Below are 13,084 nucleotides of genomic sequence, written 5' to 3'. Positions count from 1 at the left end.
ATCAATAACCAAAATTTAATGGAACTATGGATGGAAAAATATGATGAACCTTATTGTGACACTACATAAGCATTATGTGGCGAAAAAGATGTAACAGTGAATGTCTCATGTAATCAAAACCAAAGGTGGTGCAGTCAAATATTGCATGTGCGACTTTTTTTTTTTTTTGGCCAGACAGTATATGCTGATGAAGATTATGGTGATGCCACCCATAATATAATTATTTATTTTCATGTAATATCTAATATCTTATTCCCTGAGAAAAATACCATTGGATGACTCATGAGCTAAAGATTCATCCTGAACTTATTTGTTATCTACACAACTAAAGCCATTTTCTTTTATTCAACTTATATTTTCATTTTCATTTTATTTATTCATTCCAATCTAAATGATTGGAAAGGAGCAGGATGAAGAAAACTTATAATACCTGCCCCTTTCTTTAAACATCTGCTTATATCAGATAAGTTGCTGTTACAGCTATTATAGTAAACAGTTTACATGACAGTCAATGAAAAAAACAAATCCAAAATCCATAAGTAAAATTATTTCATTACATGTTTCTATGAAGCTTCTCTCTTCTCTCCTTATACAACCTCTTAAACTGAAAAATATTCAGTGTACAACTAGACAAATGGAATATTTAATAAAGTAAAGGCTTTTTAGCAGCTGGGTAAAGCATGCAGGTGGAAGGACATGAAGCAAAAACAATGACACAGAAATTACAGTATGTGTCTTTTCACATTCCTTGAATTTGCTGATGACTTCTGCATCTCATACTCTTATTTACAGAAGTCCCTGCCTCATTGTCATTTGTGCTTTCACATGAATAAGCATTTTTCTTCTTATTCTTCTGAGTATATTCTCCTGGTTTTGTAAAAACTGCATGATAGAAATGTCACCAACACCCCTACTTGCTGCTGGATATTATAGACTTTGAACTAAGAAACTGGAAAAGTGATTAAATCATGTTTAATGTCTGGTCTAACCGATTTAGACATTTGGACCACAGCATATATATGTGACGGTTATTGAAGAAAAAAAAAAAAAAAATCGCCTCTATTGTAGGGAACAGGAGAACATAATAGCAAGCATACCCGCTGCTTCAAGTCAAAGAAATGTGGACACTGATTCTAAAGTGTGAAAAGGTAGTTTTAAACAGCACTTAAATTCACAATCAGTGTAACATGCGGCTCTTAAAAGGCTGACTGACCATCTATTTAATGGCTATTGTACAAAAAAACACACATTCAGACATAATTTTAGAGTCCAGACTGAGGGTATTGATCCAGGGTTGGGAAGCTTCTTTCCATTTCTGTCTGATTTCCCCTCTGCCTTCCTCCCGTGCACCAACCCCATGCCAATTTCAGAGAGAACAAAGGAAATATCCACAACTCATTACCTGCACCTGAAAATGTCTATCCAGACCATATCTAGTCTCCACAGGAGGACACTGAGCATACACACTGAGGATGAGAGTGAAATTTGAGAGAGGGGGGAGGGAGGGGGGGTCACTAAAGGAGAAATGAGTTTACCCATTGGAATCAGAATGGGAGAGTGACAAAGAAAAAAAATTACAGACAGAAAGGACAGCATGAACGGCTGGGTAATTTCCACATAGCATGCACATACTCTGATAAATGCAACATAAAGTACAGGGAAAAAAAACTACTTACTCCTTCACCATCACCTGATCAGTCGAGCGGCACCGGTCCAGACGCTTCACATGTTGAAACAGACAAGAAAGAATAGGTAAGAGAAACAAGAAAGGCAGAGAAAGAAGTTGTTAGACGCCGACACACAGTGGCACGTTGACCAGAGAGAGTGTAAGGAGGTGGAGGTGGGGAGGGTGGGGGGGGGATTCTGTTTGTGCAAAGCAAACTGTGAATGAAGAAGGGGATGTGTGTCCAGTCTGCTGGTTGTTATCCTTGTGAGATGCAGACATCTAGAGTAGTGAAATATGGATTCAGGTTTAACATATGATAATAAGGAGCTCAGTCCTGTGTGTTTTGATCTGGGGGAGGCAGTAATGTGTTTTTCCAACTAAGCTTCATTAAAGCGCTGAACCAGGCTTCAAGAATTTAGAATCAGCTCCGACACACCTGTCACATATTCAGGATCGACCACATACAGCACACTGTGTGACAGTAGAAAGATATCACACAGGAATATCTTTAATTTGGAAGACGCTTTGCTTCCACATGGTGCAAATGTGAGCTGGAAATGTGCATGAGGGAAACAACAAAAAAAACAAACCCTAAAGAACAGTTTTAAAACGAGGGGGTTCTAGTTTGGAGCTTCTACCTCTGATATGAGTCTGACTTGGACCAGACAGACTGAAACATGGACTTTCACAGTCAGACATCACCAACCTCCTCCTCCACATATACAAGAATTGTGTCAAGAAGTAGAGAAAGAGTTGACAGATTGATTAATTTATACAGTATTTTTTTCTGGCTGAATTGAAAGGTTCTAAAAAAAAAAACCAAAAAAAAAACCCAGAAGAAATCATTATGAACTACCTGTTTTCATTGAGTTAATGATTATAAGTGTAATAAGAAACGGGTCTTTCCATTGATTTCCATTCCATTCATTGAATTGTAGAAAATATGCTATATCATGAAATTAGGTTCTTAAAATAATCTATTATTGATGCTGTGATTATTTGATAACTTGATCAGTTCAAAATTAAGATGATAATTAATCTGTAATCAAAAGAGCTAAACTAGTGTTGGCTGTTACTGAAAAACTGCAACTTACACAAATATTAATCCAGAACCATCATGGCACAGAAGATATGGTTCAGTACATGTAGTTGTACAGAGGATATGTGACGCACGACATTAAAGAGTGTCAATTTGACTTGAAAACCTTAAGCTTTAAGCCATTATCAAGTTAGCAACAAGTCATGCTAAAGTTAGTACGAACTGACTGTGGTCAGACTGAGTCAGCTACACTGTGGTGGGTTCAATGAAGACCCACCTTCTTCTGTGTGTCAGGGTCACAGTGAACTATGACACATGGGGGGTTAGCCTGAAGCTCTGACAGCTTAGATAATGAATTGGATTACTCCTAAAGCACAAGTTACATTTTCAATTATTCTGTTCATTTTGAACTATTGCTTATGTTTTTTAATTACTCGTTTGTTTACTTTCCTTTCCTGTCTGTGCTTAGGGGTGACTATACAACATCAGACTAAATGAAAGTTAGACTTGTGCATACAGGTTTTTTTCCACATATGTACAGAACCATAACGTCTAAACCATGGTGTGGACCAAGCTATGACCTCTGTCTATCATTACACCCAAGGATTTTTGATAATTACTTAAAACAGGATTAATTGCCTTAAATAATGAAAACCTACATATCAAACATTCATAATAACTATTAGTTGCAGGATCTGTATTTCCTGTATCCAGTATTCTTTTAGTTTTATCAATAGTCTGTTTAGATTAGCATCAGGTATCTTTAAGCCTCAGAGCAGAGGCTGGGTCTGAGTATCCAATCAGAAAACCACTTGAATCACCCCAGTGACTGACCCTGGATGATCTCCTGCTACATGGATACTCCTCACTGTGATGGTGGACAGATGATGGTATTGTGGGATTGATAACAGACTGGCATTTGTGCCACTGCATGTGATCTTTTTGACACTGAATGTGATGCCTTTGAGCTTGGCTGCTGCTCGAACACAGCTGCAGTGTCATTAACGTGCAAAACATTCAGGGGATGAAGTCAACGGCAAACGCCATTAACTCAGACAAACATTTGTTTTTAGCCTAAACAAAGAAATGCAATCTGGCCTCCAGAGTCACCAACACCGCCCAAAGCAAACCAAACAAACACTTAGTGTTTGGGGCATTAATTAAGTGATGAAAGTTGCAGGACTGAAGTCTTGGAGTGGAAATATAACAGGCTTTGATATCCTCAGAGTTTTTCCTGAAGAGAAACTGGGCTTTGTAGACAAATTACAGCTTTTTGCGAATGCAGTAGTCCAGTTGTGTACAGAGTACAAGACAATGTAAATTATGTCTCCAGTTATTTCCCCTGAATTAGAAACAGTATACACTGTCTATGCATAATAAAACATAACATGCATGCATTTGAAAACCCTGGGCCTTCAGTCCACACCAAAGTTTTGGCACATATGGACAGACAGACAGACAGATTGATGACGAACTGATCACAATACCATGGGTCGAGGGCCGAGGGTAAAAATGGCAAAAATCAGCTGCTGCACAACGTCAGTGAAGTAGCCGTCATCATCAGATCCACTGTCAGATCCAATGATGGGTTTTGTTGAATGCATCTGTGATTTCTACACATAAAACAATCAAGACAATGAACTTCTACACTGAATAGGAAACATTTTGTTTTGTCCTGTGTTTTAGAAAGTTATAAGCAAAGTAACGTACTATACTTTTTCCTCACTCTTGTTTTTTAGTTTGTGCTTTGGACAGAGGCAGCTACAGCTACAGAGAAGGCAGGAGTTATTTGTCTACCACTGCCTCAGTCTTTATTTGTGTTATGTGGTGTTGGCATTTTAAAAGATCTAAAGTCACATGTTAAAACAACAATATTCATAGAACATACAATATTAATACAATACTACGAGCCACTACGAACAGTTTCTGATTAAGTCGTGTGACATGCCGATATTATTCAGATTTTAGTAATGTTTTACTGCAGTTTGGACATGACGACTTTGGAGGAATATTGATCTTATTTACTGTTTTTACTGTAGTTGCGACTCCCAGCCTTTGTGTAGGATCAGCTGGAGAGGAGATGGATGCTCGTAATAAAAGAAAGCATTTCTGTTTCAAAGGAAAAGCACCTACTTTCAAACATTCTCAAAGAGGGTTTCAACAGATTTTTGCAAATGTCAAAAAGTTGACCTTTTCAAGACGGCTGTATTCACACTGGGAAATGTCTGTCAACAGAGAAAAAGTGAGAAAACCTCTACTTTTAATCACCGTATGCATGGCTGCATCTAAACAGTAATTATAAACAAAGATTAGTTTTCATTAGCCATGTAAACAAGTATCAGGATTTTTGCAATCAGAAGAAAAACTTTTATTCTACCCATGTAAACATAGTCACTGACCTTTTCCAGTAGGCTGACAGATGACGGAACAAGAAATGGTGGCCATGTTTGTATGGTTGAATAAGTCGCCAAAAGAAAAAAAAATCCTATTTTGTCATGGGAGAGTTTTACAGTAATTGAAGAATGCACAGCTGCATGTAAAGCAGAATATTAGTGGAAATCCATTTCATTAGCAGTGCAAACAGCTTGATAAGAATACTACTGATGATTAATATTATTATTCTTTTTCAGAATAAGGTCAAAAAACAGAATATTTTGTGCATGTAAATGCGGTAAATGTGACATTAAATCACTTCACAGCGGCAGCCGCCTACAGTATATCACATCCATCATCTCAGTTGTTCAGTGTCAACAAGCTGAATTTATGACCGGTGCTCGTAGAGTTGACACGCTTTTTGTACCAGTGTCACACATGGTTGTGGAAGTGGATGCCAGTCTGAGGAGGTGAAGGGGTGACCTCCCTTTCAGAAATTAATGAGGCCTATAAATTATATCTGCTGACAGGATCGTTTAGCGTCCTGTGTGCCCAGCAGAGCATAAGAGACAAATAACGTAGCCCAGCCTCATCTCCAACCTTTACAGAGCGGGATATTCATCTCTCTCAGCCTCAGTCTCACCACAGCAGAGTACCAAACCCCCCAGAGAGGATGAATGGCTCGCTCCTGTACAAACTTCAGGATGACCTCCTCGGGCTCTGTTTTTACAGCCCTCCTGTCACTGCTCGGTCTGAAAGATTACAGGCACAGGGAGACGCAGGGGAACTCAGCGAAAGCCAGACCAGGACTGGTGAAAGATGGTGGACTTTAAAAACAAGAGAGGACGGTGGGGTCCAAAAGGGGCCAAACAGCTGCTCATAAAAAAAACGTTAAGATGATTTTAGTATCTGCATCTCCTTGGACTAATGTTGAAATTGTAGCTTTAGAAAGACAAGTGCAAATTATTTCTTGAGCATCCCCATCTGAACATTAAAAATGACCTGTCTCCCCCTGAGTGCCTCGGTGTATTGTTATAAATAAATTCAATGCAGACATCCTGTGCAAATGTGGCCTACACTGGTTAGTAAAAACCTTAAACCCACCAAAACCAGTCCCCCACCCCCACATCACAGCCCTCAATGGGTGCCTTGTCCAGCACATAGCGCTTCACTGTGAAACGGGTCTGTGTGTCACAAAGAAATATTGACTTTTAATACTTCAAACATTGAGCACGCTCCTCCTTAAACAACCTTGGCTGTGTTGATTTTTTTTGAGAACCTTGCAGTCAGTGAGGTTTATCTTTCTGCTGGAGCAATAAAACTGCACTTACTGGAGTCACACACACACACAGCCCAAACTGACTCTGAATTCAATGTGAAAATTTAATGGAAACTGTAAGAGTGAATCAATAAATATGAGAACATCATCAGCATCACCTCAGGAGGAAAAGGCATTTGTTTAACGCAACTCAGAACTTTTACTCAAGTGAAATGAAGCATAAATAATATGAGTATTTCATCTTATGCAGCTTTCTACTCATTTTAATTGTAGGTATTTTACTTTGACTTTACTCCACTACATTGTCTTAGAATTTGCACTATGGACTTCTTGGGACTACTTTTACTTTCTTACTCTAATTCATATTAATCCAGACAAACTTTTACTGAACAAAGGTTTTAAATGCTCAACCTTTAAATTGTAGTGGAGTATTTTCATAATATTAGTATAGCAGCATTAATACTTTTACTCCTGAATACTCCCTCTGCCACTAGGGACTCGCTGCCTCTAAAGTAAACACATGCATTCTTAAAACTCCAAACTTGTCCTATTTACTCTTTGCATCTTGTTTATTTGCTTGTGTAGAAATAGAAATGTAAAAATGACAGTGCGGTTTTTGCTGTCTGGGCTATTTCTTGGGTGTTGTGATGGCATAAATTCGAAAATTAACATCTCGACACTTGGGCGCTGTTCTAAAACCCTCGATATCCGCAGATACCAAAACCCTAGGTCCAATGACAGTTTCTAAACAAAAATTTTGTTCAAGACCATTTTTCAACTGAAACATTTACCCAAATCCCAGAAGAAAACAGACCTTGTAGACTGTGTGATTTGGGGGAAGTGGAAAAGGAATCATGTTTTCTTTTGTATTGTCCTCTATATGATGAACTGAGAGTCTCTTTGTTTAATGAGATGTTTATCTGAAATCCTGACATGTTCTGGAGCACTGATGATGACAAAATGAAATGGTTGTTTAGTTCAAATGTATATTAATTAGAATTATTTGTTTGTAAAGCCTGGAAAAAGCGTAAGTTGTGATGTTTAAAAAGGTCAGTACATTGTCTTGTTTATATCTACTGGGCCTGGTATTTGGTCTTTGGTTTATATTTTTGGTGTCTTATAAGCCAATGTAAGGGCTGGGCATATCCTTATGCAGCAAACAACAATAAAAATTCATTTATTCATTCATTGCAACAAAAATATAATTATTAAACAACATTAGATCAACTCATCAATTCATTGGTATTTTCCACACTAATAGCATTTACCATAAACTTATTAAAACGATATGATTTATTAAACTGTATAAAAGCCATTCCCAAAACACGCTCTAACATTAAGATTTAGACCTCAGGAAAAGAAATGAACCCACAGTTTTCTATTGGTAGAGTAGAGATAAACATATGTATCAATAATTAATCAGGATGTTGGGCGGACGGATGTTTTCCCACTATTGTTAATGGCAGACGGTGCTGTTGATAGAACTGTCAAAGTTGAATTGATGATTAATTGTAATAAAAATAACTGTGATTCGTGATATTATTGCGTATTCTGTTAACTTCATGCCATCACTGTTGCATAAGTCAGGTCTATTAGTTTAACTATCTACATACATCATATGAAGAGGAAACGATATTTACTGACATAGAATTTTAAAACACATAAAATGGATCAATTAAAAATAAATCAACATAGCACCAAATGCATTCTGACTAAAGACAAAATATTCCAGTTTTGAGGTGTAACCACATCATGACTTTGGGGTCTAGAAGGGGAAACCAGTTTTTGTCTGTGTGAATGGAATCCTATGGAAGAAAAGGCTCGGTTCAGAGTAAGTTTTTACAGTTTTCAGAGTAATTTTTCACAACTATTTTGTGAAAACGATTGGTTTCATAACAACCAGACGACCTTAATGTCTTATCCATAGACTGGACTCCAACACCACCTGATCAGATCTAACATTAACTACATGGTCATGTTGTGAGGCCCATTTACAGCAGCTGCACAGTCTGTCATGTAGCTCAACCAAGGACCAAATACAGATAATTTAATGTTTCTTTTCTTTTTTATATAGTATAAAAAAATGTTAAAGTAACCAAACTCACCATCACTACCATCACAGCTCAGAAATCCACTCTGCTGAACCAAAGGACTACGGTAAATATTTGTATAAGATTAGTGGACGTCAGAAACTTGGTACCATTTGCTCACACTGATGCATCAAGTCAAAATTTATTCTAAATAGCTATAGGTTAGCTGGTATGCTTTCATCAGCAAAGAAGAACAGTGCTCAATGAGATGACATTATTGACAAGTGCTGGCAAATAGTGGATAACAACATGGAAATAACAATAAAACATATTCTGTTCTGTTTCCCTAACTTGATAGAATTTATTTATTTCGAACATGCAAAAAATAAAAATAAAAACAAAATAAAACATTCAAATGGACAGAATCTACCTCCAAGCACATACAAGTCTGAATTTTGTATGGTCGAAAAGGAGTAGGAAGAAGTATGAACTTATTTAATCCTACCCCTCAGTGCTTTTACACCTTTATCGCTAACTTGATACAAGAGTCAAACAATAATAGAAGTGAATAGAAGTGAATGGACACAATCATCATGGTTCTGAAAAATAAGCATAACTGATATAATTGCGATATGATAATTATGTATTGCCTGTAGTAGCCATTACATAATATTAGGCTTCTAGACCAGAAATACTGACTTTGAGGGAAATTAATAGCTCAATATAGAAAATTCACCCCGAACTTTTGATATCAATTCCAAATTTACGACAAAGTACTTTGATTTAGATGTTCAACTGTTATGCATTCCTAATAAAAATAGCTAATTTAACACATGCTGAATGTGTTTTCAATGTCAGCATTTTTGGAGGGAGGAAGTGGGGGTGGTATAGGTCTATTAATCAATTATTGGCTTTTTCCTGGTCCAAATTATTGCTCTTTCCTATTGTTCTCTATTTTATGCAGTTAGGTCAGCACCCTTAAGTTCAGTCCAGTTCTACAACAAGAAGCTGCTGGTTAAGACTCTGCCAGTAACTGATAAATATAAGAGTAGAATAGATAAAATAAATTAAAAAGGGTGTGTTTTGACTCTCTGAAATACAAGGTGCTAAATGTTAAATGCTCCCACTCTAATGCTGGAAGACTGTGGCTTTCTCCCTAGTTTTCCGAGACCTGTTTGCCTAAATAAATAAAGGTTAAGGACACTCACACAGGGAATCTGAGTGTCCACTGTATATTTAGCTGTGTGAAGGAGGGAAACCATAACAACCCGCTGCCTGTCCATCAGCCGCCTCAGCAGTAAACTTGCTCTTTCTCCCCCTACATCCATCTTTCTCTCCTTTTCCACTTCAGCCTGACCTCATGTGAGACTGTGGAGGTCTGTGGGTAACACATTCAGGCGTCCAGTTAAATGATTTAATGCCACTTCCATTTAAGGGGTTATATATTAGCAGCAGGAGTTTGCACTAACTCCTTGTATGTAGGGGAAGAGCTTTAGACGCCTGGTTTTCTATTCAGCTGGAAGACTGTGTTGATACTGATATTCAAATTTTGTAATAAAAAAAGAATGATTTAAAAAATACTCTTAAAGTACACATTTAAACACACCTGATTTTTCAGACTTATCAAAGAATTTTAGATTCTTCATAATTGATAAAAAAAAAAAAAAAAAGAAGATATGACAAAATGGATCGTGTGAAATCATGTTAAAGTTTGGAAACATCGGGTGTTGGATGTCTGAGGTAAGTCTTAGAAAATCTAAAATCTTGTTGATATATGGAGCAATTCTTATCCTTTATCCATAATGTTTGGGTCCCTGATGATAGGTACACAATATTAAATATAACAAAAACACATTAATCTGCTGGTTATTGAAACAGATTTAAATACAGCTTCACTTAAATGTTTTAATATCTGCCCCCCACCCCCCCGTTTTTTTTTTAAGCCTGAAAACTCCCTCCAACACAACATAATGTGTGAAAAATTTGGATCAGGCTCCACTTTTGTTGCCAAGCTGCTGTTTTTCTTTTGTGTGAAGAAGCAGAGTTTTCAAAGCATTGAAACGACCCTATCAGGACACACATAATCATTGAGGAATGTGTGTTCATCTGTAAGGGGAGCATAGACAGCATGTGCATGAGCTACTGGAAAACTGAAGCAAAAAGCTGCAGAAGATCCTAACCTGTAAAGGATCTCCCATAAATTCTGTTTTGTGTTTGGATACTTCCACCTAAACTTTTCAAAATCCTGGAATTATTGCAGCTCTGTACTCAAATATTAGATAAAATGACAAAGGCAGCCTCCACTTGAACATGTTTATCGCCAAAAGGAAATCTATTTTACAGTCTTAAATTTGTTTCAAAGCACAAAACGAGCAATGAAGTAAAACTTTGGCATAAAACCTCCAAATGCAACATTTTTGCACGACTTCTTAGAATGTGCATATTTTATGTTTTACTGTAGTTATAGTATTCATCATATTTTTTATGCTCTAGTGACTCCGTTTAACTTTCCATTGCATCCATCCCCAAAATGATCATCAACATCAATTCAATAGTTTTGCAAAGGAAAATTACACAAATCTGAATTTTTCATGCTTGGCCCATTTTTGAAACAGCATCAGCCACATGTTACATTGCACTTGACTTTTTCCAACTTTATCACTGTTCGTTTTTATGCCTCTGCAGTAAAGTGTATTCCAACCGAATCTAAGCACAGAGTGTGTTAAATTTCCAAAGTGCATTTTTTATTTTTTTGCTACAACAGACTCAATCATCAATGTATTTTCTAACGGAGGTCCGATTCCATTTTGTTGTAAATTGGGGAAGAATCGGACCAAATAAGTGATAACTCCGGTGTTTCAATTGAAGCTAAAAGTGGCAGATCTCAGACGTACCTTTTACTTTTGTCTCATCGTGGGATTCCTGCAGATCCAAGTTGTCAGTTTTCTGTCAGGGAAGGTGTTCGAGACGTGGTGGTGGTCTACAATCCGGGAGGTGGACTCTGCTGCAGCCTGCAGAGCCCCGAAACCAGGAGCCAAGTGTTACTTCAGACCAGTAGGGGTGCTGTCTGTCAAAAACTGGAGGAAAAGACCCGGGTAAACCACCCCACGACCCCAGGGATTACACTAAACATCAGCTGGCACAGTATGATCATAAATAATACCGTTCAAAGATATGCACCTAAGTGATCTATTTGCATTTTATGTTTGTTTTTTATCTTTATTCTAATGCATCCTCAGAGGGAATATTGTACTTTTTCCTCCACGATATCTATTTGTCAGCTTTATTTACTGTTAATATTAAGATTTGACACAATAGAAAATATAACAAGCCTTTAAAACACAATGTTACAGATTTTCAGCTTTGCATTTCAGACGTCTATGTGTTAAATTGTGATTTTCTTCCCCCCTCTAAATGTTCAGATCTTCCAATGTGTCCCCAAAAATATCAAAGATGACAGAAAAGGTCTGCAAATTGAAAACAGATATGTGTATCAGAAGTTTATTCTTTCACCTTGTCAGTTCTTATGTCCTCAAATTGTATCTGGTGTCACTGTAAATAAAACTTTATATTATCCTCCAACAGAAACAATACAAACATGCAGCAAAAACACTGATATTGCTCTGATGCACGCACTAAACAAGTAGAAAAGGTTTACTTTAATGAAAATGTGCAGGATTTTTCATGTATTACTTAATTGGTATTTTCGCTTTAGTAAAGGGTCTGAATACTTGTCCATAGCACTGAAGAGAAGTCAGTGACTGAAAAGCCCATTTCCCTATTCCACAACTTAATCATATCATTATATTTGCAAAAAACAAAAACAAAAAACAAAACACAACGATAATTTAATTTGCAGAGGTGTGGACGATTCAATGAGGAAAACACGCATATGTACACAAAAACATAATCTTTGGCCATGTCTTGGCTGCCATCTACTGGTCAATTGTATAACAACTCTCCCCAGTATGGCTGAACTGGAAATGAACTGAATTGATCAAATTAAGTTATGTTTACAGATGACAAATATCTGGTTGTTTTCATTATTGGATGTGTTTAGAAAGACCATAGATTTGATAGGAAATACTTCATATGTGATAACTGAGCTGATACAATTATTTATAGAGAATTCAATGATAATGCTGTACCTAAAAACACAGTCACATGATGGACGCAACCATTAGCTTCTATTTGGTGTTGCAATACCCCATTTCTCCTATTTGACTCCTTATGTCCTGAGTCGTAATAAAATTATATATATAGCCTATACTGGCACTCAGCATATATTTTTTTTCTCCTTGAACTTCAATAAAGTTAAAGAAAAAAAAAATAATAATACTGGCCTAGCTACATTTATACCTCTTTCTGAAACACATGCTTCTTATTTAAGTGCAATATAGATAAAATGAGTTTAAGTGTAATATTTAACATTTTCACATAAAACATAAAAACATTTTCACATAAAAAATCTTGTGTTGTTTTTAAAATGGTAAATGGTCCCAAGGGAAGCTCTTTTTTTGCATTTGCATGAGCTAACATGACACTGTCTAAAGCATATTTTCTATATGTTTTCTATAATGTTATGGTATTAAACAGCTTGAATGGGTTTTCTTGTAATACCTTATTTTCTGTACTCCTCTTCTGTTACTGCCTACAGTTGAACTAGTTACTATTTAAGCTGCTGTTTTTAATGTGTA

At 36.7% G+C, this 13,084-nt stretch overlaps 1 protein-coding gene across 1 annotated transcript in view; it reads right to left on the bottom strand.

Moving 5' to 3' along the window:
* The window catches only part of LOC115435929 (semaphorin-5B-like), a 57,453-nt gene extending 46,033 nt beyond the window's left edge, over nucleotides 1-11,420 (bottom strand). The window contains exons 1-2 of the mRNA XM_030158563.1: nucleotides 11,282-11,420; nucleotides 1,677-1,720 (exon numbers count right to left, since the gene is read on the bottom strand). The gene's annotated coding sequence lies outside the window, so the exon portion shown is untranslated. The remainder of the gene's footprint in view (nucleotides 1-1,676; nucleotides 1,721-11,281) is intronic.
* Nucleotides 11,421-13,084: the final 1,664 nt, after the last annotated feature.

The sequence above is a fragment of the Sphaeramia orbicularis genome, chromosome 2, assembly GCF_902148855.1.
Source record: "Sphaeramia orbicularis chromosome 2, fSphaOr1.1, whole genome shotgun sequence".
In the NCBI taxonomy this organism is placed as follows: domain Eukaryota; kingdom Metazoa; phylum Chordata; class Actinopteri; order Kurtiformes; family Apogonidae; genus Sphaeramia; species Sphaeramia orbicularis.
This window is presented reverse-complemented; position numbering and strand designations above follow the sequence as displayed.